A 25,692-nucleotide genomic window follows, 5' to 3' on the forward strand; every position below is an offset into this window, starting at 1 on the left:
CACAAGCATGCAAGTTAGGATATGGCTGTAAGTGAATTTTGACGTCATGTACACTTTTATATAGTGTGTTCCTGAATGTTTACTTTCTTTTTGTGGTGATGTAGAAGACATATTTTTAGGTGAAACAGAATGAAGTATCATGAGACTTGCTACAGCACTTTCTGCAGGCTGAGCAACTGCATGCAGGTGACTGACAAAATCTTTTGTCAAATCAAATATTTTGATGTACGATAACTTAATAGAATACTCAACTGTATATTTGAAGGCAGTACGGGCACATTTAGCAATGAGCAATAATAACCTATATTGTTTTCCATTACAGAAAGCTTCAGAGTGAAATCTCTTCTTAGACACTGATGTCCAGCTGTGGTAGGTATTTTGATTGTCCTTTTTTCCTCTCGAGATGCAAAAACCATTGGAGACACAATTGGCAAATATGTATGACAGAAATATTGGAAATGTCTGTCAAGTCAAATCAGGTATGCCATGAGCAGCTTAGATTCCCATCTCCTCCACTACTATTGGCTCTCACATAAAGTAGGTCAGCCCCAGAGCCACACAGCCTTCTCCCAGTCCCCAAGCATGTTGACTTATACCAAATCCATTGTTGGCTTTGCTGTAGATGCAAGAGGGACTAGATAAATGGCTTTTCCCTTCCTTCCCAGTCACCCCAAGCCTTAGAAGAAGCAGAAGTTTGGGTTTTGAGGGGAGAGGATAGGGACTTCAAGCTGGGTGTGGGCAGTGCTAGAAGATGAGCAGGATCTCTTAGGGCACTGGAAACAGGCAGATGTTGTTTCCTGAGTGCTGGATGCTCAGCAAGGCTCCACTGTGCTGAGAGCTTTCCCTTGATTAGAGCAGAGCCTGATTAGAGCATTCCTGGAAGTACTGCTCTGACGGCATTTCTGGGAAGGAAGCACAGCACCACTAACTGTGATTTAGTGTACAGCTTAAATTGAGTCCTTCCTGGAAGCGTGGATGATACATAGAAAGATTAAATGATCCTCCTTGTATAAAATCTGTTAAAACTATTTGTTTACCATTTTAGAAAAGTAAAACCCTGCTAGTGAGAACAGTCTTCTGGACGTGCAAGGACCACACGGACAAATTCATTAAAAAACAGAGTTGGATTGATTGTTACTGATCCTGCTTCAAACAAACTGTGCTTTGAATAAATGCAAGACAGAAAAAAATTAAGTAGGTTCACAGTGAATTTAAGAAGATAATTCTCCTGTTATCAGTGATGCTAATGAACTCACTAGCTACAAAGTGGATTTTTGATCTGGGTACTCTTTAAAATTCTGAACTTGAAATAAATCCATCTTATTAAACATTAAAAAAAATGATGTAGCAATGGAATCTCTACGTATTTTTAATTGAAAACTGAACTGGTTGTTTCTTGTCAGTCTTATTCTGGTTCAGGCTCGGAAAAACAAATGACCCCAGTTTCATGGCTGTCAGTGGAGGTGCTTCTCTCAGCCTAGAAATTAGTGGGCCATTACTAACAAGTATAAGGGTGTTGTTCCTATCCATTACCACATAAACCCCAGGCGTCCATAGACAGATGACTGACCAAATGTGTGAGAGAGAATCCAGTGAATCTGTGATATTTCATCTTAGGTCATAGAAATCTTGTTCAATATGTTGGGGGAATCTATAGTGTTGTTATTCTGTAGCTATTCTTCAGAGGGCCTTGGCCCTTTTCACCCTGGCTGGGTTTGATCCAGCTGATCAGGCAGCTCACACACATTTGGAAATGGGGTCTGCAGGAACCCAGGGGTGGTGCAAGGGAACACTTAAAGTAACTGCAATCAACTCACTTTTGGTGTAGCCTGGCTGGAGCTCAGTCATGTCATAGGCAAAGACCACACAAGGGCTCCATTCAGAATTAGTTCAGGTCCAGTTGGGCAATTATCTAATGGCTAATAAGCAGTGGTGCTTCCTGTGCTTTGAAGAGCCTGTCAGATCTATCACATCTCCAGAAGGAGGAGTATGGAGTGAGAGAAAACACATAAAGGACATGTCTTTCCACAAGCCAAATCCCTGCACTCACATGCACATCTTTATATTTTAGTCATGACCATCAGTGCAGTGCAGGACACATCCTACCTAACCTATAAAAAGATTAAAGACAAAGCATGAAGTGCATCAGAAAACAAAAATAGAGAAATGTGTCTAATCAAGCTGAGGCGTAGGGACAAAATTCCAAAGTTCTGACCACATCCCAGGGTACAAGGTGCTGCTTCATCTGCCTTCAGGCCAGTGGTAAACACTCTCCAAGGGAGACCTTTGGGGGACTCATTTTCCTGAAGATCATCAACCCTCTTCATTCATCTCCAGACAAACGGGCTACCTACCATGCAGCACAGTTTCCTGGAACATCATTTTTCACTAAGGTTGAAGACTGATACTGTTATTTTGACTTTCTTTCCACTTTCAAAGGACAAATCTATATAATAAGCAGTTTGAGAAGCATGTCTGATACTCAGTTTAAATCTAGACATCCAACAGAGAAAAATACTGCCATATATGCCTTGCAAAAGAACATTCTGCTCTATTTTTAAGAACATAGAAAGATATAATCTGTATTTTTTTCTTCTAAAAAGAAAAAGTAAACCACAAAGAAAGTAACTTTCACTGTGTCTCAGGCTTTAACATCTTTTGTTTTTTCATGTTTTTTCACACTGCTGCTCACTTTTTCTGCAAGTACCATGTACACTTTTAGAAACCCATAGGAATTGTTCCAAATTTTAAGTACAATATTTTATATCATATTTTTCATTCTATTGTACTTGTGTCAATATGGCAGGTTTTATTACTGTGCCATGCTGCATCCTGAGCTGTGAAGAACAGCTTACTTGCTTTAGAGCTTTAACGTGGAAAGGAGGATGGTAACTATTGATCCTTGCCAGAAGATACACGAAAATCTGACACTTCAAATAAACCAAAATCTTCTACAAAATGAGCACTGAATTTCAGCAAGACTTGAGACAGGGAAAATCATTAGTATATCTAGTTCAAGAATATGACTGCAGCAGTAGCTAGTATCTGGCAGAGATTGTTAGCACAGAGAAAATATTCTTTTCTACTATCTTAACTGTATCTTTCTTTCACACTAAATATAGTCTAGCTTAGTTAAAGTCCTTTTTTTGTATTACCTTTTTTATTTTTTGAATATGTGGGGCAATATTTTTTATCTGGGCCTGGGAAGGAAATAGGTTGATGTTATGTTGAAAAGTTTACAGAACTTTACATAGCAATTACAGAATTATTATAAACACATGCACATACAGAAACAAAATTTAAAGTTCTTTGCTACCGCTACAAAGCACATTACTGAATTTTCTGTCTGTGGGGACAAAGAACAAAATAACATTACTTACTTTAACTCTGTGAATTAAAGTAAGTATTCTTTTTGATTTGAATCAGAGTTGGTACTTTGTTCAGCATTAAAACACAATCTGTCCTGATTTCTTGCCTGTTTATCTTGTGGATAAAGATGACATAAAACAATGATGAGTAGCATTATTTTTGGCTACAGTGTACTTTTCAGAGTAAGTGGAATGACACAACACAAGACATTAATAAAGATGCAACTCTTGTTCTTTAGACTTCTTCAATTCAAGACCTTCCCAATTAAATCTTTCATGTTTATAGAAAAAGGGACTAGGCAGGTAATGCACATGAGGCTTCTAGCCAGTAGCATAAATACTTTGTCCTTGCTTCCCTTTTCCACTTGCCTACATGTTATTTCTGTGTGCTCTTACAGTGAGCACCACACTGTATTTTGTAGCAGACTGTGCAGGAGAGCTTGCTGATGTTCAGAGTTGCCATGAGCTGGGACAGATCCCCAGGGCTAGTCTGTGTCTTTGGAATTGCTTAGAAATGCAAGACAGACTGTAAGAGGCTGAAGCAGCCAGTCTGTTATGCCCTGTAGAAAGAAATTAATGTCTAGTAACAAGCTCTCTTGTTTTATTATCAATGCTACTGTATAGCAAAAGGTAAAGAGGGTAATTGTTTGAATTCTGCATCAGTTATTTCCCTTGTTTATTTTCTTTGTAATTTGTCCATGCAGACGTGTGCAGATATATCCACATTACTGGCTGGAAGTGACAGAGGTGTGTTGGGGCGATGTGAATGGAGCTTGTATCTTAGACAAGACACGTGGGCCTGATTGCATATCATATATTCATAGAGGCCTTTTGCTGATCCTGAGTTCATTGCAGATAAGTACAATAGGACCAGAGTCACTGAAGTGCTCTGTAGAAACACTTACTCTTTCCATTCCAGTAAGAGACTAAGTGTTGTTTATGAGTATCAGGAACAGAATTCAACACTGATGCTTGCTGTCACGAGAAGAGCTCTTGCTCTGATCTGTCCTGCAGCACTCCTACTGAACCTAATGTGGAAGGTGAGGTGTTTATGGGAGGAAATTCTTATTCCCTCTACTTTCCTCATCCAGAAATGCAAGACTCGATACTCTTTGCCCAGAAGAAAATTCTCCAAACTAGCATCACAGCCTCTTGGAATCACTTTTTACCATTAGTTTGTTAATGTTATATTAATGGTCACACAATTGCCTAAAGTTTACTTTGAAACTTTACTTCTAGAAGGGAAGCAAAAAACATCTAGCTTGAAGCAGTCTATTTTAACATGAATAACTTTGTAATGTATTTAATAACCTTCTAATATATGTAGCAAGCTAGACTATGCTCAGAAGTTTTATCACTGAAAAAACAAACCGGAAGTAAATGTCCCTTTCTCTCTCTCACTATCTCTATTTTTTAACAGCAATTAAATAATGATTAGGTTGTAAATTAAGTTTTCTTTTTCTCAAGTTTCTTCTTCTGTGCTCAAGGCATAATTACTCAGGCATAATTCTCAGCCTGCCATTCAGGAAGGATTAAATACCTCTTGGTTTGTACAGGTTGTCTGGCTGATGACATGCTGGGATGGGCTGTGTTACTGCCCATCCTGCATTCAGTCTCAGACAAATGTGTACTTCCCACTCTGCATTTGTGTCTTCTGTCAGGGACTTGTAAATACTGCTTTTTATAAGACATATAAAAGTCCTCTGCCATGATACATGAATAACTGTGCAGCTTTTATTTGTTTAATACACTGTTTCATTCCAAATATATTGTTTATCCTAAAAAAAACCCCACCAAAATCCCTGTAATTTTATCAGGTTTGCACACACTGATTTTGGCTTTTCAGCATCTCTTTTTGTTACACCCAGCTGTAGTAAGGCAAAACTCTGTAACAGCAAGGCAGACAAAAATTTTGACATCCAGCATTGTACAGAAATTAAGAGCATGGCTGAGAGCTTTATTTCATCAGGAAGTGGCTGAGCATATGTTTTCTTTAATTTTTTTAACACAATTCTCCTTGCTGAGGTTTGATACTGTTGAGTGTGGCCATTAGGCTGCCTATTGATTGCTGCAATGCTGCTGGAGTTTCACCCGTCGCAATGCGCACAGAATTGGCGCAATTGAAACTTGCAAACCAAAACTATGCAGCTGGGCACTCTGTGCCTGAAGCCTTTCATTTCTGGGTCTAAAATGGTCACTGTGGTTTTGTATTGGAGTTTTCCAGATTCTCAGAAACCTTAATAGCAGACTTTACCAAAGAAGTTGTATCTGCTCTGTGCAACGATTGTCAGCTCTTTGGACTCGTGTCCTCGAGTCTGTTAAGAGTTGTTTCAACAGGAATGCATTTGACAGCAAATTTTCCCTGAGGTTATGTGAATTTATAAACTTGTTGATTTCATCAGATATTTTCCTGTGGAAAGAAATTGAGAAAAAACATGTATGATCAGAATGGAGAATATGCATGTATGTAGAGGAAGATAAATAAAGATATTGTTCAATTTACTTTTTTTTAAAATCACCCCAGTTAGAGTCAACAGAGTTTGGCTGAGGCAACTACAGCTCTTGCACATATGTCTGCTACATGCCTCAAAACATTTGCATGCAACTGAAAAAAAGTATTCCTGAATTTCTTTCACATTTGTAGGCACATGTGTCCACTACATTGTGCTGATGTTGCTTGGGTTTTTTTTAGAATCATGTTATAGCAGGAGATTAACAAGTTTACTGAATATGATATTTCAGTTAAATACAATTCCACCTTTAATTTTACTTTAGATTTAACTTCCTGGTTTCTTTTGAAAGATTTGGCCCACTGTAGTCTTTATATGCAATGGTTTTGTCATGTGTCTCCTTGAGTATTTCCTAAAGCCAGCAGAACACCCACTGACTTGTAATACAGATATGACTTTATTTAGGAGTGTTGCCAATAGTGTTTCTCAGAAATTTTTTTCCTCTGAGCAACAGTAATGTTCAAATTGTAGCAAGGCAATTGGAATTCTCACACAATATAACTTGTCCAAATCAGTCTTTTTGCACAGAAATACTGAAGTATAATTTTCCATCTTCGTATTTTCTGTGTAGTAACATTTAACCAATGCTTTGTTTAAACAATTTGGACTTGTGCATCTGAATAATTGCTGCACTACTTACTCCCAGATTCTGGGAACTCTGACCTCAGCATTGTCTCTTGCTTTCTTTGATTCTTTTCTTTCCTTTTCTTTCTGAATTTATACAAACAAAATTAAGAACCAAGACCCTGAATCACCAAGTGGAGGCTCCTGCAATTAGAAGCAACCAGAATATGACCTGAAGGAGTTGCCAGTCTGTGCCCTAGGAGCCACCACACACCTGCTGCTCTCTGAGACAGGGACTGCAGTACTCAATGGGCTCACAATGCTGTTGAAGGCATACTGTCATTATTTGGCTTTAAAATAAAAACATTAAATTAGCTCTTGTGCCTATTCATAGAAATATTCTTGTCACATTCCCAGTGTTATTAGGTTCATGTATTCACTGGTAGTTTAACTGAAGGCTATGGCACTTGTGAAGTTTAAGCTTTATTTTTGCTTGATTGTGTACTTGCAATTCATATTTTCCTAGTTTTCTTTTGTCTGTGTAATTTAAATTTGTCTGGGATTTAGTTTTTGTTGGTTTGGTTTGGTTTGGGTTTTTTTCCTTTTCCACAGTGCCAGAACTCTCTGTAGTTGGTGCATTCACCAGTATCCTGCTCTTTTTGGCAAGCCACTACTTATTTGTGTGCTGCTGTGTCTCTGCATCTGCTGCCTCCTTGAGCTTTCCAAATAATTTCATTCCTTGTCATTTTGTGCTGCCTTAATATCCTCCATGCACAGTCCAATTCTTCAGTTCCTGCTTGTTTCTCTGATAGATTACAATATGATTGCTTTAATTTGTGTTTAATATCTCTTATCAGTTATGGTCATCAGTTCAGGATGCCTTATTTCAAGGAAGATATGCATGCATGTTCACCACTACTGGTTGTGTACTGAGATAGAGGAGTATCTAACCTTGTTCTTTCATCAGGATTTTTACCACCATATCTGCACATCTGCCCTTTTAATATACTTTTCTGCTTCTTTGCAGTATTTTTTTTTTGTATATTAACTTATTGCTTTCTTGGGTTTTTTTTATTTTTTGTGGGTTTTTTTTGGTTTTTAGTTTTTTGGTTTTTGTTTTTGTTTGACAGATGAAGACTGCTGTGATTCAGTTGCAGGACTTGACTTGGCACATTGTCTTACTTTCCACTTGTCCAAAGCATTTAGCTATTAGCGTGAAAGCTAAAAATATTCTCGGATACGCTTCTGAACCTTTGGTCCCTGTTGCTAGTCACAAATTGCTGCATCTTTCAAGAACTGATAGTTGCACAAGGCAGCTCGCTTCTGCAATGAAGGAATATCCCAGCTGATTGCTTATTTAATGATAGTTGTTGAAAAGGTACATCTTTATTATCTCCTTAAGGATAAAGAATTGCTTCTGGAGTAGTTCTACCCTTGGGTCCGTCTGTTTGGATACTAATTTGCCTGGCTGATAATAGAGAATATGGGAACCTTTATCCATACTATGAAGTTACATTGCTACATTTTTATTTTCTTTTTATCTAAAACTGTTATTATCAATTACTTTTAACGCTGTTAATTGAGGAATGTCTATTTTTAATGAGTATTCCTTCCTGGTAATGCCTGTGGGTATTATGACTATGCCTTCAGGAGCTGACTCACTTTGGCCATCGTGCTAGGAGTAAAGCAGCAGAGAAGGGAGCAGCAGGGCATCACAGTGCTCAGGCTTTTCTTCTAGTCCTCCATACACACTCTCTTGTCTCCTCAAACACTGTGAAGAAATCCCTAAGTTAACACGTCTCTCCTCCCCTCGTGTCACTCTCTCTCATTAGCTGATTGTGTTTGAAGACTTCAGTGTCAGCGGGGGCAGCACCAGGTGACAGCTCTCGACAAGCACTCCCCTAGGCACAAGCCAAACCAGAGAAGGAGGAAAAAAAGAAGGGGAAATAGGAAAAAAAGGAGGGAGAATGAATTGAAGGTCAGATGCCTCTCCCTTTCATGAAACAGATGGGACCAGAGCTACACAATCATAAGGTACAATTTATGATTGTGGGGTTTTAATTTTCTAAGAATAAAAAATTCTGTGTTTCAACAGATCTCTGTGCAGAGACCTTGATATTACCCTTATACACCATATTTAAAGAAAAGTAGTATAGAAAAAAATATAAATGTGACAAATTTTAGATGCAATTACAAATATGAGTTAGGATCAAGTTATTTGCTGGCTCTAGTCATGATTTCCAGCTGCATGAATCCACAATAAGTAAGGAAGAACCTGATATTTTAAGGATAAAAGCAAGGAAAGTGACAATTAGGGGCCCTCCTCTCTGCCTCTTTGAACCAACATTTAACACTCCCTGTAATAATTATTTACTTGTAATGAGTCAGAAGCCATTAAGACTAAGCAGGAAGCTTATTTCTGCTATGCACACTCATAAAATTATATTTAATAAAATTTCTTCTGTTTTTACAGTTATACAAGCGTGAAATCAATGATCAATGATTTCTTAACCTCTCAATACAATTTTATTTTCAAAATCACTCTTCCACCTAGACTTCCTATTAATTTTCTAATGTGAGTAATGATTCCTTAAGAAGAATATATTATTGGCTGCACATCAATATAAGTGTAGAAATATGACTATATTCTGCCAGAGATAAGCATGGATTTTCCATTCAAACTGTTTTTGAAGTTTCCTTTAGTTCATGCCTCTTAACTTCACCCACTCTGAAAAGCTGTACTATACAAAATTTTAAGTACCTTTGGGGTGACGTGAGTAAAATCCATTGCAGGTGGGGAGTTTATGATGAAAAAACCTGTGGCTTAGTGAAGTTTCTGAAGTCTGTCTGGATGCCCCAAATTATTGAAGTTATTGACTGTTACAGTATAAAAAAATCTGGAGATTCTACCTCTGCTTCTATTTACAGAGGACAGACTATTTCAACTGGACAGTCACAATTTTATTTCTCTGGGACATATCTGCTTGCTGTGGTTATGAACAGACAGCTATGAGGAGGTCACTTGGCCACTTGATTAGTGTTTAATTTTAAATCCCTCATAACACTTTTAAGAGAACCAAGTGAGGATTAGGTTCATGAACATTCTGACTTCTGCTTTTGGCTTTTGTGAGGTGCAGTGAGTCCTCAAATTACATGGACTAGATACAACCTCTAACTCTTTTTAAAAGGCAACAAGTACCTTGCATTTAGACCAAACAGCCTTGCAGTAATGACAAGTTAAGAAAGGGTCAAGGAAGGTCTGCTTCAGATGCTACAGTCAAAAAGCCATTTGCCACGAAAGTTTAGTAAAATAAAGGCCTGCAATGAAGCCTGAAAGCTAGACAATGTGCCTTGAGATGAAAGTGGGAAAAGCAGACAGTTTAGTGCCTGAGGTCCTTGGAGTAAAATTTTCAAAAGAAACTATTCTGAAAGACAAGCTCCAAAGCTGTTTCACAGAAAGAGAGAAATTATAATATTAATGAAGAGGAGAAAAGTCTCAAAAAATTATCAGTGCAAAATTAAATTTAAGATTAAAAATAATAACAGTGGCCCTACAAATGTAGCCTGGAAAAAAATAATAATCTTTTCTCCTAAAGATGTATTTTGTAATAAACTTACACCCGAGCAGGAATGGGAGAACCAAACCTGCCACTTGAGATCTGAATGCCCCCAGAATCTTCTCTGTTCTCTGCTTAAATCTTATTCCTAGCTGTAGAAAATACTTGTCTACATTGAAGAATTGAAATCCCCAACCCAAAAGGCCAAACTAAGTGCCTAATGCACTCACTCCTGTTCAGGTATCAAACTCCAGTCTTTACATATGTGATGGCCTGCCTTATTCTCCTTCTCCTATGGTTACTGTTGATTAACACTTTTCCTTTCTTAAAAGCCCTTTCTCTTGGTTACTCCGAAAGCTGTTTAATTACAGATCCCTTACTCCAAGATGTGCCTGTTTCTTCTGCTTCCTTGTCCAGCTGGACATCAAAATTTTCTGCTTTTCTGGTGCAGGCACTCCCAAAGCTGCAGCTCAGTGTTTCCTGTCCCTGTTTTCTTCCCCCTCAGCTGTGGGCAAACACTGACTCTCCTGCTGGCTGTGGTAATCATCAGTCATAGGAGGTCCACATGCTCTGGGTGATGCAGATATTCATAGAAATTGTCACTGCAGCCAAGATGCAAACCCGCTTATGTATGCTAAGGTTGCAGCTGGGAGAGGACTGGAGAGGTGTACCAAGCATAAGGCACAGAAATAACAACTTTACCTGGATTCAGTTATTGTATTTTCACCCTTCCTGACAGAGGGGACCATTGCAGCTGGACTCAGGAGCCTACTCCTTGACTGGATGGGGATCAGAAAACTTTGTATGTATTCCAGGGGTAGGTTTCAGTGAGTTCCCTCCCCATGATCTCTGCTTCTCCCTCCCCCTAACCCTTACCCCCTTATATGAGAACTAAGCTTACAGGTTTAGAGAGATGATTTTTATCTTAAATGAATGGATAAAAAAAAAATAAAGTTCTATTTACCAGTAAATGTAGTGCAGAGATGCTGTGAACTATAAACTGTCATGTCATGCATAGAAGGAATGTTAATGTTGAACTAAAATTCTAGCTGTGCTCACAAGCCTCATAAATCACAGCCATAAATAGACCTCAGTTAGTGCCATGGGGAAAGACTCTGCATATTCATAAGGTTCTTGTTCCATATTTTGCCACTAGAATAAGCCTTGGAACGACAAGCAGTTTGCATCCAGTGAATCAGTGGCAAGGTAATGGCATTAAACAAAATTCTGCAGTGTGATAAACAACTAATATCTGCAGATCATCTATATTGTCCTTGTGTATAAAGTCAAAGCCATTTATTCAAATGTCACTTTGATTAATAACATTAGTTGGCCTTGATGTCATTTTTTTTAGTATATCTGGAGGCTAAATATATTATGATATTCAGAAAAGAAAAAAACGTTTTTTCTTATTTCTTAAAGATTTTGTAATTATTATTCATTGCTTCAATGGCATCATAGAGGCAAATGATACATTATAAAAATAAAATCCTTTCTCTGAAACTCTTATAACTTGAAGTCCCCCAAATGATTCCTTTAGAAGTATCTATTTATGTCTGAAATTTTTTTAAAAATAAACTGTAAACCATCTGAAAAAAAATTAAGAACAATCACACTAATCATGTTTATAAAGTGGATTTATTATTTAATTTAGGCAGAAAAGCTGATGGAACTGGTATAAAATTTAAATGTTTTATTTTGCCATGTCAAAACATCATCTTTTGTTGACATTTAATGAAGAAAAATCCCTCTAAAACACATTTCTTTGTAAATATTTAGGAGAAGGGAATAAAACTTTTAAAAAAGGGCAGAGTAATGATGAGGAAACAAATTTTAGCTCCAGTTGAAGGAACTGAAGGGTGAAAATTCATGTGTAAAAGAGCATAATCTGTTTCTATTTTTTGATACAAACAGGCAGAGGTAATATTCAAGCAGTTAAATGAAAAGAGCAAAAATTGATAAGCAGTTTAACAGTATAAAAATTGAAAGGGATACAAGTGTCAATTGCCTATAGTTCTAAAAAGGTTTGCTTGGAAGCAAAATACACTTTTGAAGCCATTTCTGGTTACACTTTTATATGCAGCATAGTGATGTGATTGAATATCTCAGGAGAACTCCTGAACATTTATTTGAATTCTGCAGTAGGAATCAATTCAACCATATCAAAACTGAGTTGAAGTGTATTAATGAGTAAGTGTGAGGAAATTTATATTTTATCACTCCTTGAATTGTAATGCTCTACAGCCACATAGTGGATGAAGAAGTTCTTCAGTAACATTACTTATCTGCATATACTGTTCTATTGTAAAAAATGCTACAAAGACATATTTTCTTGCTACATTCCTTTTTTTGCATATTGGATAGTATTAATTTTGTTTCCTTATTTGATGGCAGGTCTCTACTGATCCCTATTTCTGTGAGTTCTGAAGAGCAAACATGTAATGGATGCTTACCTTCTGATACGGGGAGGGAAAATGAGCTCACCCAGCTGCCACCTCATTCACAGGCTGGGTGAACTTGTGCAGTTTTTCACTGAGGGCACAGTCTGAATTGCTGAAAGCTTGCAGCAGACTGAAAAACCTTTACTGCAAGCAAGAAAATAGAAGGTGGCAGAAATCCAACATCAACCCAAGATTTTTAGCTTGTGGATTCCCAGCACATGTGGCTGGGAAGACAAAAATGTTTATTGGGTAATTGAGCACATTTACATTAGTATAATTAAAAGTAAGATCACAATTACTATGATGCAAGTCCTGTGAGGAATATTTGACAACATTAATTTTTACTTGATTAATTTATTCTAAGTGGGCCTCCAAGAAGCTTCAGATATGAGGTTCTATTTCCAAGTACACACAAGGAAAAATCAGAAATTCAGACCAATAAACCTAATATGTACACAGATTACTGAAAAATATTAAAATATAGACTTTAACTTTCTAAGACATGTTGAGTATTGTATCATGTTGTGAATTGCCTAATACGTGTAATGGAAAACTTATTTTGTGTCTTCAAAACCAATAACTCCCTATCTCCTTCTATTAAGGTAAAGGTTCTGAATGTATTATTCTCATTGTGACTCTGAAATCAGCATTTTTTTATAATACACTGAGATACTGTATCAGTATTAGCTTCAAAAACTCACTTCATGCTATTTTTCCATGAAAGGTAGAAATCTCTAATACAGAAAGTGCAACAGATGGATTTAAAAAAAAGAAAAAAAAGAAAAAGGCAGAAAATGAGCCATAGTAACTTGGGATAAACCTGCTCAAATAAATCAGGAATGACCCATCTTAAAACTGAGTTTGGCATTTGCAACTGGAACAGACTAATGTGGCTCTCTTATCCAGATAAGCGAGCAACTAAGGGTCAGAATTTTTGGGGTCCAGTTACCCACCCTGGCACAAATGATCATCTGTGTTTAATCTCTTCTCTCTGCAAGTTTTCTCCATTGGTAAACTGAGATAAGGCTGGTGTGTTTGACAGAAATGTTGTGCTGGTTGGTGTCTGTGAAGCATTTGTGCCTCTCAGCAATGAGGAGCATGAGCAGCTTTATGAGAACAAATGCCTTTCCTCCAGCTCTGATTCAAGCTACAAAAGTAAAACAATTGCATGATATCATAATAATGGAATGAGAAAGATTATCTAAGGATTAATGTGTGATTGGAAAGTAGAGTTAGAGGTTTTGCCAAGAGTGTGTAGAAAATGTCTAAGGGAGCTTCCTATCTTGAAGATCCAGTTGTATGGAGTGAAAGAAATGCAAAAGACCCCTGGTCTCCCCAGGCACAAGGACACCCAGAGCAAGGCAGAGTTAAGGTCAATGAAATTCTTTGCCCAGATTCTCTACTGCTATTTGACAGAATGTGTTAGAAGACTCACTCTATTCTTGGATTTAATAGGAAAGTAAATCCAGCAGACAAGCTCTTCTAAAGAAAAATAATTACATAATTCTGGTTTAAGTCTTTTTTTTGAGAACAGACTACAAGTAATTCTAATTATATTTCACGGTTTCTTGCCACTTGACAAGGATTGCTCTGCTTTTAAAGCTTAACCTGGACTTGAGCTGTGACTAAAATAAAAATAATTTATCTTAAACTGCTGTCATTAAAAACAGACCTAAATCAGTCATGAGGAAAATAACAGAATTTAAAAGTATTACCACTGAAAACCTCAGGCATCCAGGAGAATTAGCACTCTCCCACACTTGACCTACACTCTGGTTTCATACTTTTCACTGGCAGTAGTTAAAGATCAGAGATTAACATGGAATTTGAATAGAAATGGCTAAATTGACTCAAGTGGAGCAAGGAAAGCATTCACAGTTTCTTCCTCAAGCTCCATACAGATCTGATGATGTGATATGTGGCATCCCTGTGTAAATCTACCCCTGTAGATCAGATATTTCAGCAGGTTTTTTCAGCCCAGAAAGAAAACAGGAACTATTGACAAATTTTAGTTGAAAATGTTGTTAACTTGTTCTGCATTGCCTTTTTAAAGGGTTTCTGGATTATTAAAACACATTTATATTTTAAAGACTGCCAGCCTGTGAGTATTGAGACATGAGGACAGAGAGAAACTGTACAACATCAGTTCCAGACAGAAAGCAGAAATTGCTTGGAATGGTTAATATTTTTAATAGAAAGCATGAGAAAAGAAAACTAAGTCTTTGAAATCCTGGTTCATAAGAAAATAATATTATCTTTGAATGATATTTCCTGATAATACCAAGTGAGTTGGTGGCAATTTAACACATCCTGCTGTGATAAATGGTCAATTTTGACCTGGCCTGCTAATCTTCAAGACTTATGAGTAGTAGGAAATGTGTCTATATTGAAAATACCAACACTGTAATTAGTAATTAGTAATGCTCCCCTCTTTCAGTTTTCACTTGTGCAGTTTTCCATATTAACCAGTTCATACCTTTCACCTTCCCTCAGTAGTTTGCAATTGGATGATTTCTGAGTATATCACCATACTAAGCAAACATGGCTACTGCCAAGACAGCAACTTGTGTGAACATTTAACTCACACAGAGAACCTAAGGCTCTGATCAAAAAAAGATCAAAAAGCACCCACACACAATGAAAGTCAATAATCTGTCACAATCAGATACCCCAATGTATTGTCATTTCCAGCAGGTCAGTCTGCTGCAAGACTGCTATAATAGAAAATAGTCCTGAGATTTCATTCACAGAGATTTTAAGATGTAGCCTTAGAACCCCCTGGGAACTCTCACTGTATTCTCTGCATTTTCTATGTGGCAGTATTTTTTGTGTTGTTACACCAAAGTTCTTTGTAGGGCTCCCAAAAGAATGTTAACAGTGATAAAGTCTTGGTTCTAGAATTAACAAATTTCTTTTCTGATGTAAGGAAGAGCAATGCTTTGCAAGCAAAGGATTAAAAATGTAAAACAACTTTGTGATTAGGCTGCTGTAGATGCTGTTTAATAACTTCCTGAGGAAGTTTAGGAGATTTTTTTTCATACAAAGGGAAAAACAGATTATCGAATTGCAATATTATGCTTTGGGCAATGAGGAGATCCAGGTCAGTAGACAGCATCAAATCAAATATGAAAATCTGTCATAAGTGAGAGATTCCAAGGAAGAAAAGTTCTGAATTTTCCTCTTAATATATACAGATCTATTAAGAATACTGAGCACTGTACTCCAACAGCAATCAAAGTTTAGCATTATCTTATACTACGATTTTTATTTGGGGCCATTTCGAATGTACAAAAGTCTATACATATATCTGCCTCTCTCTTTTTAGCACATGCTAAGTAAGAAAAATGTATGGTTTAAAAAGTACCATTAGTAATTTATTTTACAAGACTCACATGCTTTATATGGACAATGGAAGTTATCAGTTGAAGAGTTACAATACATTCTCCTGAGAGGATCAGAAATATCCATTTAATCATTATTATTCCATAGGATAATTATTTGGGCTTTTTCCAGATATAAGGAACCAGTCAAGAAGTTATCCTGGACTGGGAGCAGGATGGAGGAGTTACTTACTCCACAGGAAATACCAGAAGGGATTGTCTCTTGAGAAATCAATATTATTAAGAGATGTGAGGGCTTCCAAAGGCATGCTCTTAAACTTAACCTGTATCATTTCTGGATTGCTGTTATTATTATAAGGCACATGCTAAATCAGACTTTGAAACACCAGCCTCTCAAAATTCCTGAAACTTTCCTAGTAGAATAAATAACCCTTGGGCCTGGAAGCACCTTGTACTTGTTGATGACGACAAGTAGTCACCCATCCCCTAATGGTCATGATCTGCCACAGAAAAGTCTTTGGAAGAGAGCATTCCCAAATCAAATTCCAAGATGATTTGGGACATCACCCCAGAAAGACATAGAACTTTTAATTCGATTTAATTGGTTGTGGTTGTGGTTGTTTTTTGTTGTTGGTTGGTTGGTTGGTTTGTTTGTTTGTTTGTTGTGTGAGGCTTGATTTTCTCAGGCAAAGCTCCATGAGTTTTATCGGAGCTAGGTCATTTCAGACTCATCAAAAATCTGGTAGGTTTCATGTTTGTAATGTTTTTGCTGGGGCACTGTGATAGAAGACTAGAAAATATAGTTATAATCTCAGGTAAATCAGCTGTTACTTCCAAATATGACATAGCAGTTCAAGAGAAATGAAAAAGACTCAAAATCTTGGGGGAAAATAATTTGCTGAGGAACTCCAGTTCCTTCAGAAACTAAGAGAGGTTGTGCATATTTGGTATCTCTTATCTCTTATGAATAAGTCAAGAGCATCTTTCTGTTTTTTCTGTTAGTAATTTGCATGGATCCGGGAAATAATACATAGTCAGCAAGTCAAAAGGAATGACTGAGCTACTTCTGATTTTCATCTTGCAGTGCTTGACACTATCTTTCATAATATGGGGAGAAGAGAGGAATGTTTAAATTATATTGTTAAGAAATTATTTAATTTCCATGGACAGATTCCTTTTCATTGGCCTTAAGGCAAACAGGGCTGACACGTGTTCCTTATTCCAAATGGAATTCAACCACTAACCTTACTGAATCCAAACAAGTTCACTGCATGCAAGAATATTTATACAATGTTTTTTCAAGATGAAAACTGCACCAGAAGCAAGGCAATGGCTTAGAAAGACTTGGCTTTGTCTCATCAGAGCTTTGTGTTTGCCTGTAGGAAATAATACATTCCTTAATACATCTCCATATATAGAATAAAGATTTGTTTTACATGTTATAAATGTGAAGCTTTTCAGCATATTTGTACCCATTACTCTGATTTAATTTGAAGATTTTATTGCTTATCTCGAGAGGGGAATCTTAGAAAGCCTTTTGTCAGACAACTTCCCAAAAATACTGGGCATTTTTTTACTGCAAGACTGAACCTTCTTGCCAGGAGAACTGACTATGAATAGCAGTATAAAAGCTGGTTTCACTGTCATCTTGCTCTTTTGTTGCTATAATGGGGAAGCATCTATGGATATCAGTGAAGTGACTTACATGAAGTCACCATGGAAGCTTTGCTGGTGACTTAGTGACATGCAGGTGTTAATTCAAATTTCCAGGGACAATATGAGGAGGGAAGGCTCAAGCAAAAGGACAACAAGTGAATGACAAGGAACATAAAGGTCCCACAAAAGAGGGAGAAGTGCCAGAAGAAAGAAACATGAAGCAGGAGAAAACAAAATAGATTTCCAGGTCATTATGTTAGAAATATAAGTAAGAAGAGGTCTATTAAAATGCTTATTTGCTAGTAATCTATCCAAAAGTGCTCCCTGCAAAGGTTTGGAAACACTGTGTTACAGATACAAAAAGTTTTAATGAGACAGCTGCTTTTCTCCTACATTTAAATTTTTGATTTTGTACTCAGGATTTTGTATGGAACTGCCTATTACTTAATAAAGATAGTGTTTTAGGTACTGAAATTGATGCTTAGCAATTTTTAAGCTTTTTGGCTAACACATGCATTATTTATATTACAAAATTGTTGAGAGAACTGTACCCAATTTTACTAGGTGGCAAGCAAAAACATAACCATTCTTAAAAAAACCCTATAATTTATCTAGCCAACAGAAAAATTGTAGGACACAGGAAATTACAATGTTTTAGTTAGGGAAGACAGACTTCATAGAAAACTGTGGAGAGGATTCATCTTTATCTATTTACAGACATGCTATAAATGACTAACCTGTCTTCTCTTCATAGGTGGTGGAGAGAAGGTACAAATTATCTGATTTATTTTTGAGTTCAGTTGCAAGGTTTAATAAACAGTACTCTAGAAGTGCCCATTTCTGTTATCTGTAGCTGATACTGAGACAAGTAGCTCAGATGGGACTTTTATCTTTTTTTTGCAAAAGTAAAAATAAAAGGTCAGAAAGCATTTGTTTACCCCAATTAGAGCTTTTTAGAGGACTTCTATATGTATCGGTTTATTTTTCTGGCCAATGTATCTGTAGAAGAGATTATTATTATTATTATTATTATTATTATTATTATTATTATTATTATTATTATTATTATTATTATTATTATTATTATTATTATTATTATTATTATTATTATTATTATTATATTGTTATCTTCATTATCATCATAATTAGCATTCCTTGCCAATTTATATAACATTGTCATAGCCATTATGTGCATTGCTATATCAAATGTCATATACATGATATACACTGAGCTCTTGATACAGGTTATTCTGGGATCTCTTACATTTTAGTTTTCCATATCAAATGTAAATTTTGAAGAGCTTGAGAAATGTTTTAAAACTTGAGAAAAAAAATCAGTACACATCCTTTGTGTGCTCTAACTTGCTTACAGCAAGGAGTGAACACATTCTCAAAAGCAGAGCTGCATAAAGGATTAAATGAACTGTCCCACCGGCTGTGGGAGACAGCTGAGTGTTTCTAGAGAGCAATTCCCCCTGGACCAGGGTTTTCATTCTAGCCAGACATGATTTATCAATATGAATACTTGACAAGACAGAAACAATAGAAGCTGCATTAGAGGCAGCTTTTAAGAGTTTTGATACTTCCAGCTACTTTCTTACTTGCCTCATAACCATTCCTTCATATTTGTACTTTGCACCTACAAAATGCTGTTACCTTACTTAGTAGTCTTCTTTTCCTTCTCCATCTTTCCTTAGAAGTACTACTTCTAAGTAGTACTTAATTTTAAGTAATTTTAAGAATAAAACTGGATTTATAACATGAGGAATTGACCACAGTTAGGAGCCCAGTGCAGAAGCCATTGGAATGTGTTGCAGGAATCATAATGTTGCTGGTTGAGCTGAGGGCAGCTTTGTTCAACCTTTTTTTTTTTTTTTTTTGAGAGCTTAATGTAGTAAATGCTTATTTTTTTTCATAAAAAAAGAATATGCTACTTTTCTGAAAACAGAATCACTGCTTTTCATTATCAAATTCTTCTCTCCGGTTAGGCTTTTTTAGAGCACTCTCCCTAGTTTAAAAGCATCTGTATGTGGTGGCACAAACAACACAGGGCTTATGGTTCAGCAGGGATATTTACATTTAAACTTTTAAGGATTAACTTAATAAATTACTCCATTTACTGTGATTATCTAGTTTGATACTGCACAAGGTCTGTCTTCATACTGTGCATATGGCAATGCATACTAAGCATCTCTCTCTACAAACAACTGATTTCACAAGACACTTGCAGTAATATTTTAAACAGTGGACATCTAATTCAAAGGTCTTACAAAAAAGGAGAGAAGGCATGATAGATACTTCAGTGAGTCAAAGAATGTTCCCACATGAGAAACAATTTTTACAATATTTATGTCTCTTTTTAGCAGTGAATGTTTTACAATGTGGACCAAGCAATGAATTCTTTGGTATATGCTCCCTTTTGTGACAGCACAGCAATATCAGAGCAAAATTTTTCCATAAAATTTTTCCTGGAAAGTACTTATAATATTTAAAAGTATCAGTTTAACTAGACATTAACAACAACTTCCACTGTCCCCAGCTGCTTATGCTGTGTATTATTTTCAGGGCTGAAAATCATGCAGCTGCTCTCTAAAACAAACAGGAAAAAACATCAGAAATATGAGATTTCCTATAAACATGAAGACAACATCACACCTCTGTGACCTTGACAATGTTAGGGTAAGTCTTAACTTAAGATCGTACTTTGGCAGCTCAGTAATCCTGTTTTCTACTAATGGTATGGTTTGTGACATCCCTGGTTGCTTGTCAATAAGAATGGCAGCTAATGTTGACAGAGGGCATCTGGACATTATTTGAAAGCTGTGAATTCTAGCTTCACTAGCCCAGCTTATAGCTTTGAAATTAACACTAGTTTGTGCACTAACCAAATCATGTGTCACTGTGGTGAGTGGGTCTCCAGGTACATACAGTCACCCCCAGCTTCACCGCAAATCACAACCAACATCCCACAACCCCACCATTTCCAGGTCTACATTAGACACAAAATCACATCAAGTCCTGCTGGTACCTGTAGAAATATACAGTTGTGGTGGCTGTGGGAGTTTTGCAGGCATTTAAAGGAAACACAAAGTAATGCCAAAATTGGCAGTAAGTTAATTACTTGCTTAAGAAGGTTCTCTTAATTCTTGCCAATGCCTAAATACTCAATGGCAGCAAATCTGTCTAATTGTTTCAGGACCCTCCTAGTTCTATGTTTTTGCTATTAGAGATCCAGGGCATCTTACACACTTCAGGTGTTTCTAAAAATATACTGCAGATGCAGCATTAAATCTCTTGTTCTTGAGAAAAGTAATATCTGTGCTCTCTGTGACAGACATTTTAAATGGATAGAGTTCCTCTTGTTTTTTGAATTAGCAGGTATCAAATGTGCTGAATCAATCTTTATTGTCCTGTCACAAAGCAGAAGAGATTTTATTTAGATGCTGAAGTGAGTGATGTGTGCTCTGGGTAAAGGTAGTCTCTAGGTAAAGATAGCTTGCAGTGCAAGAATGACTTTTTGTTAAATTCACCTATGGGCATACTTTGTATGCTAATATGAGCCAGATAAAACTGGTCAGTCTGGGCTGATGTTCCATTAGGGATTGTACTGATTTTGGCCAAACTGATTCATTTATAGCAAATTCATTTATCCCCTCAGGATAATGCATGACAGACTCTCTCTTTCCAGAAAAAATATAATTTTTGTGGTCTTTTGGTCCAGCTGTTTTTAACAAATTATAAGGACTTTGCTCATCATAAACCAACAACAGTTATCTTTAATTTGCATTAGTGTGTAAAGCATGTCCATAGGTGAATTAAGCATGTTAAAATACATAATTATCTGAATATTAAGCATATATATGTTTAAATTTTCACGCTAGACACATAATCTAACAAAGAATAATACTGTATGAGTGGGTTGGTTAATAAAATAGCTCAAAATTTATTGCATATATGCCATAGGAAATACTTATGTGCAGAATATAAAGGAATATGTGGTTTTGCTCTGTTTTGCTAAAACTCTGTAGTGCTGTTTTGTGCCATCATGCCTGGTGTGGTGTTACAAGAGGACTACACCAGGGTCCATTTGTTTCACTCAGTGAAAATATGCTACAGAACATTGTCTATTCCCAAGGTAAATGGTTAAGGAGGTAATTACCAGAGTGGGAGAAGACAAGGACACAAAATATGGTATTAAATAAGATTATTTAAATGTACAGAGAGAATTGTAATTTTTTTTTTCCCTTGTATTCTTTAGCTGTTTCTTTTTTTTTGTCTTAAACACAGAACTTGAGTTCACTTTTACTCGGTCAAGTAAATTTAACGCAACCCTTTCTAACCCTAATGATATCCTGGCATACAAATTCTTGCTTTCTTGTGTTAGTGGCATAAGATGTCTTCACTGCAGAGAATAAGGGTTTCTAGTTCATGACAAATTACATTCTGAAATTTGATTTCACTCTAAATTATCTTATCAAGTGAAACTATTCAGTTTCCTGAGAACTATAAATTTGTTAGAAGCTCCATTTTGTAACAGCATCAAATGTTGCTTCACTGACCACATGTGCCCTAGACTCTTATGTCCCTCTAGCAGTATGACTGAATTTCTCAAATGTAGATAAACTTCACTGAACAGCTGAATGCATCACGAGTCTGTGGGATAAAGCCCAGGCTTCTGCAGCCCTGGCTCCCTGACTGGGCTGCCCTGCATCCTGCTCTGCCTCTCTGCAGACAGGTGGACTCAGGGCTCCTGGGACTTTGGTGGATTTTGTAGACCCCCTGATCTCCAGGGATGAAGGTAACTCAGGAAAAGGTACACCAAACAAAGGACCTTGAGCTTGATTCTCTAAATGTTAGTGAAAAATGGCAATGACCTCTATCGTCACTTTTGATAAACGGACAGAGTTTATTGTGCTTTACCCACTCCCTTGAGAATGATTCAGTCAGATGCCTCCCATGTACCTATTTACCCTCATCAGCTTAGTAATGGGCTATACAAATCACCTTTGTATTTTATTTCAGAGGCCCAGGAAATCATAGATTACCATGTGATCTCCGTACCATAGATTAGTTTGAAGAAACAGCAGTTAGGAAAAGTAGACGGCTTGGTAAGTAACCATATTTGATACAGGAGCTCTTGAAAGATAGTAAACATGAAACCTACAGATATATTGGTTTCATAGGGTCACTTTTCAGAGGAAAACTGTGAAAAGGGAGAATTTTTTTGATTTTAATTATTCCTGTTTACTCTTGACCATTATTCCTCTGCTGGTTCCTGATAAAGCATGTCATATCAAATAATAATATAATATCATAGCAACATGAAGTAAACCAGTCTCACAGATTCAGAAGATGCTGATATCATTACATTTAGCTGTTGCAAAACAATTATTGAGCTGGCATCTTCAAATAGATTTATTTTCTGGTTAAAAAAGTGGTGCTACTATCTGATGTGACATTGTGCCTGTAAGTTGCTTCAGGCTTCTTTTAAAAAGTCTTTGAAAGTCAATTCTTTTTCTGCTAAACAACTTTGTCATGGCCTTGTCTCTTTAACTAGCTGTGTTGGAAAATATTTTTCTTTCATTTTAATGTCAACCACCAACCCAAAGCTGTCATTGAAATAACATTGAAAAAAACTGTGTACCAGCTAACATCCCCTGCTGTGCAGTCTCTGTTTTCATGGAGTGGATGGGAAAACAGCTATTTCAAAAAACAGCTCAATAAGTTGCAGAACACTAACTAGGGTCATACTAAAAGGAACTTACACAATATTTTTTAAATAGGTAAGTGTTTTAAAGCTTCTCTTCCTGGCCTGAAATACTAGTAGTGTCAGAACTGGTTGGGGAAAAAAAGAAAGTCTCAGATGTAAATAAATTTAATTCTTTCAAGAAGCTGCAGAAAGTATTAGAAGTTCAAGATGTTTAATTAATTCTTCCTACAGAATACTTGCAAGCATGTTCACATTCTCAATTTTTAGTAAACTGACAACTATGGAAATAAAATTCTGCACTCTTTTGAGAGCATAGCCCCTCCTTACAAACAGTCCTCAGAAAATTACAGTGGGTTATTGATGCCACAAAATTCATGCACTGGAAACGCGACATGCTTTTTACAAGGCATCTACCAGAACTCCAGAACATTTGCAAGCATTTTTGCCACTGTCATTTTTGGTTTTCTTCAGACACGTGTGTTTTTCCCTGCCATGCCAGGCTGCCCCTGTGGCTGCTGCCGCGCCTGGCAGCTCCATGTAGCGGGACCGGGCAGGATGATCCGAGCTGCGCGGAGGATGAGCAGCGACATCGGGGCTGGAGCCAATTGTGCCTGCCTGGAGCAGTTCTGTCCCAGCTTCAGCTGGGGTACACTTCATCAGTACCTGTCACAGTGCTCTGTTTCCGATTCAGAATGCAAATGGTGCTGATTACATGCTGATGTTTTGGTTTTTTGCTAAATCATGTTTATTCTAAGCAAGGACTGTTTTCTTCCTTGTCTCATGCTCTGCCAGCAGGGAGGTAGACAAAAAAACAAACTGGGGGGAAGCATAGCTGGGACAGGTTACCCAAACTAACCAAAGGGACATTCCACACCACATCATGCCCCATATATAAACTTGGGAATTGCCTGAAAGGTTGGCTGATCTGGGTTTGGGAAGGGGCTCTGTCAGCAGGTGGTGAGCAGTTGCATTGTGGATCACTTGTTGGGGTTTTTTCCCCCCCCTTTTTATTATCATTATTATTATTTAGCACCATTTTTGTATTTTACTTCATTTTAAGTTATTTAACTGGTCTTGTATCAACATACAAGTTTTACTTCAGTGTTCCTCATTCCACTGAAGTGGGGGGAGAAAGAAAGGAAGAGGGTCAGGCAAGTGGCTGTGTGATGTTTCATCTCCAGCTGGACTTAAACCATGACAGACTGATTTCAGTAGCTGATCATTAAACTGTTTCCAACACTAAAGAGAAAAAGTAGGACTTGTTTTGCATTTTCCCATGTGATTGTGTTAGTTACAGCATTTTGTAAGTGCAAAGAATGCCACCAAGTTGATCCAAGGGATGAAGCACCTCTCCTATGAGGAAAGGCTGAGAGGAGAACTGTGTTTGTCCAGCCAGGGAAAGAGAAGGCTTTGGGGTCACCTACTTGTGTCCTTTCTGTACCCAAAGGGACCCTACAAGAGAGATGAAGAAAGACTATTTACAAGGACATGTAGTGACATGACAAGGGAAATGGCTTCACACTGAAAGAGAGAAGGCTTAAATTAGATATTAGGAAGAAATTCTTTACTGTGAGGGTGGTGAGGCACTGGAAAGGGTTGTCCAGAGAAGTTGTGGATGTCCCATCCCTGGCAGTGTTCAAGACCAGGTTGCATGGAGCTCTGAGCAGCCTGCTCTAGTGGGAGATGTCCCTGCCCATGGCAGGGCGGTTGGAATGACATTGTCTTTAAGGCCCCTTCCAACCCAAAGCATTCTGTGATTATACTTTATGAAACAGAATTTTTTATTTAGTGTTTGATTATCAGAAACTGCTCACCTTGAACTCTGGTGACATAAAATGGGCTAGAATGTAAAGAGAAATATGACTCAGATAATGTAATAATTTGATATTTTACAGGAAAATTTTACTAAAATGACTGTATGTATCCCTGACTACTTCTTTGGAGCCAACTAAGCTGATACTGTCTGGATGAGAAAATACATTGCAACATTAGGAAAAGATGAAACTTGTAAGGCAAACTCAAATACTCAGAAAAACCTTTATCTGGAGATTGGGAAACACAAATGCAGAGGTCTATCTGTCTGAAGCTCCAGGGAAGAAGGTCCTACATGAGAACAAGAGCAGCCTTCAAAGTGCTCCTTTGAAGCACTTTGTGACCTGATGTATATAATAACATATATACATCATCGAGATCTGTTTAATGACTGAGACAGTTATCCCCTGAAAACTTTCTGAGTGGACTTGCATTCTTCCTTTTGTTTGGACCAATCAGAGGAGGAAAGAACAGCAGTCCTGGATTAACAGCCAATATTGAATCAAACTTAATGGTCTGCAATTTTCCAAAAGAATTGCTCGTCTTGAGAGCTCACCTGCTGCTTTCCTATCTACATCTACTTTATCCTGCAGCTGTGAAACATCACTTGACACCAAGCCCAGTGCTTAAGGGACGCCCCTGGGGCCAGTGCACAAGGGGCCCTGGTGCTGCCTGCTGCAGTGAGGACTTTCCAGGGCCAGCAGCTGGCAAGGTGGGAGTTGGAGCCGCTCCA

General features: G+C 37.3%; 1 long non-coding RNA gene across 1 annotated transcript; it reads left to right on the top strand.

The window, feature by feature from the left end:
• The first annotated feature begins 8,284 nt into the window (after nucleotides 1-8,284).
• On the top strand, nucleotides 8,285-12,902 carry LOC131574609 (uncharacterized). Its single transcript, XR_009276547.1, has 3 exons — nucleotides 8,285-8,476; nucleotides 10,739-10,816; nucleotides 12,394-12,902. It is a non-coding gene; the product is annotated as an uncharacterized LOC131574609 (long non-coding RNA).
• Nucleotides 12,903-25,692: the final 12,790 nt, after the last annotated feature.

This window comes from Poecile atricapillus, chromosome 1, assembly GCF_030490865.1.
Source record: "Poecile atricapillus isolate bPoeAtr1 chromosome 1, bPoeAtr1.hap1, whole genome shotgun sequence".
NCBI classification, from domain to species: domain Eukaryota; kingdom Metazoa; phylum Chordata; class Aves; order Passeriformes; family Paridae; genus Poecile; species Poecile atricapillus.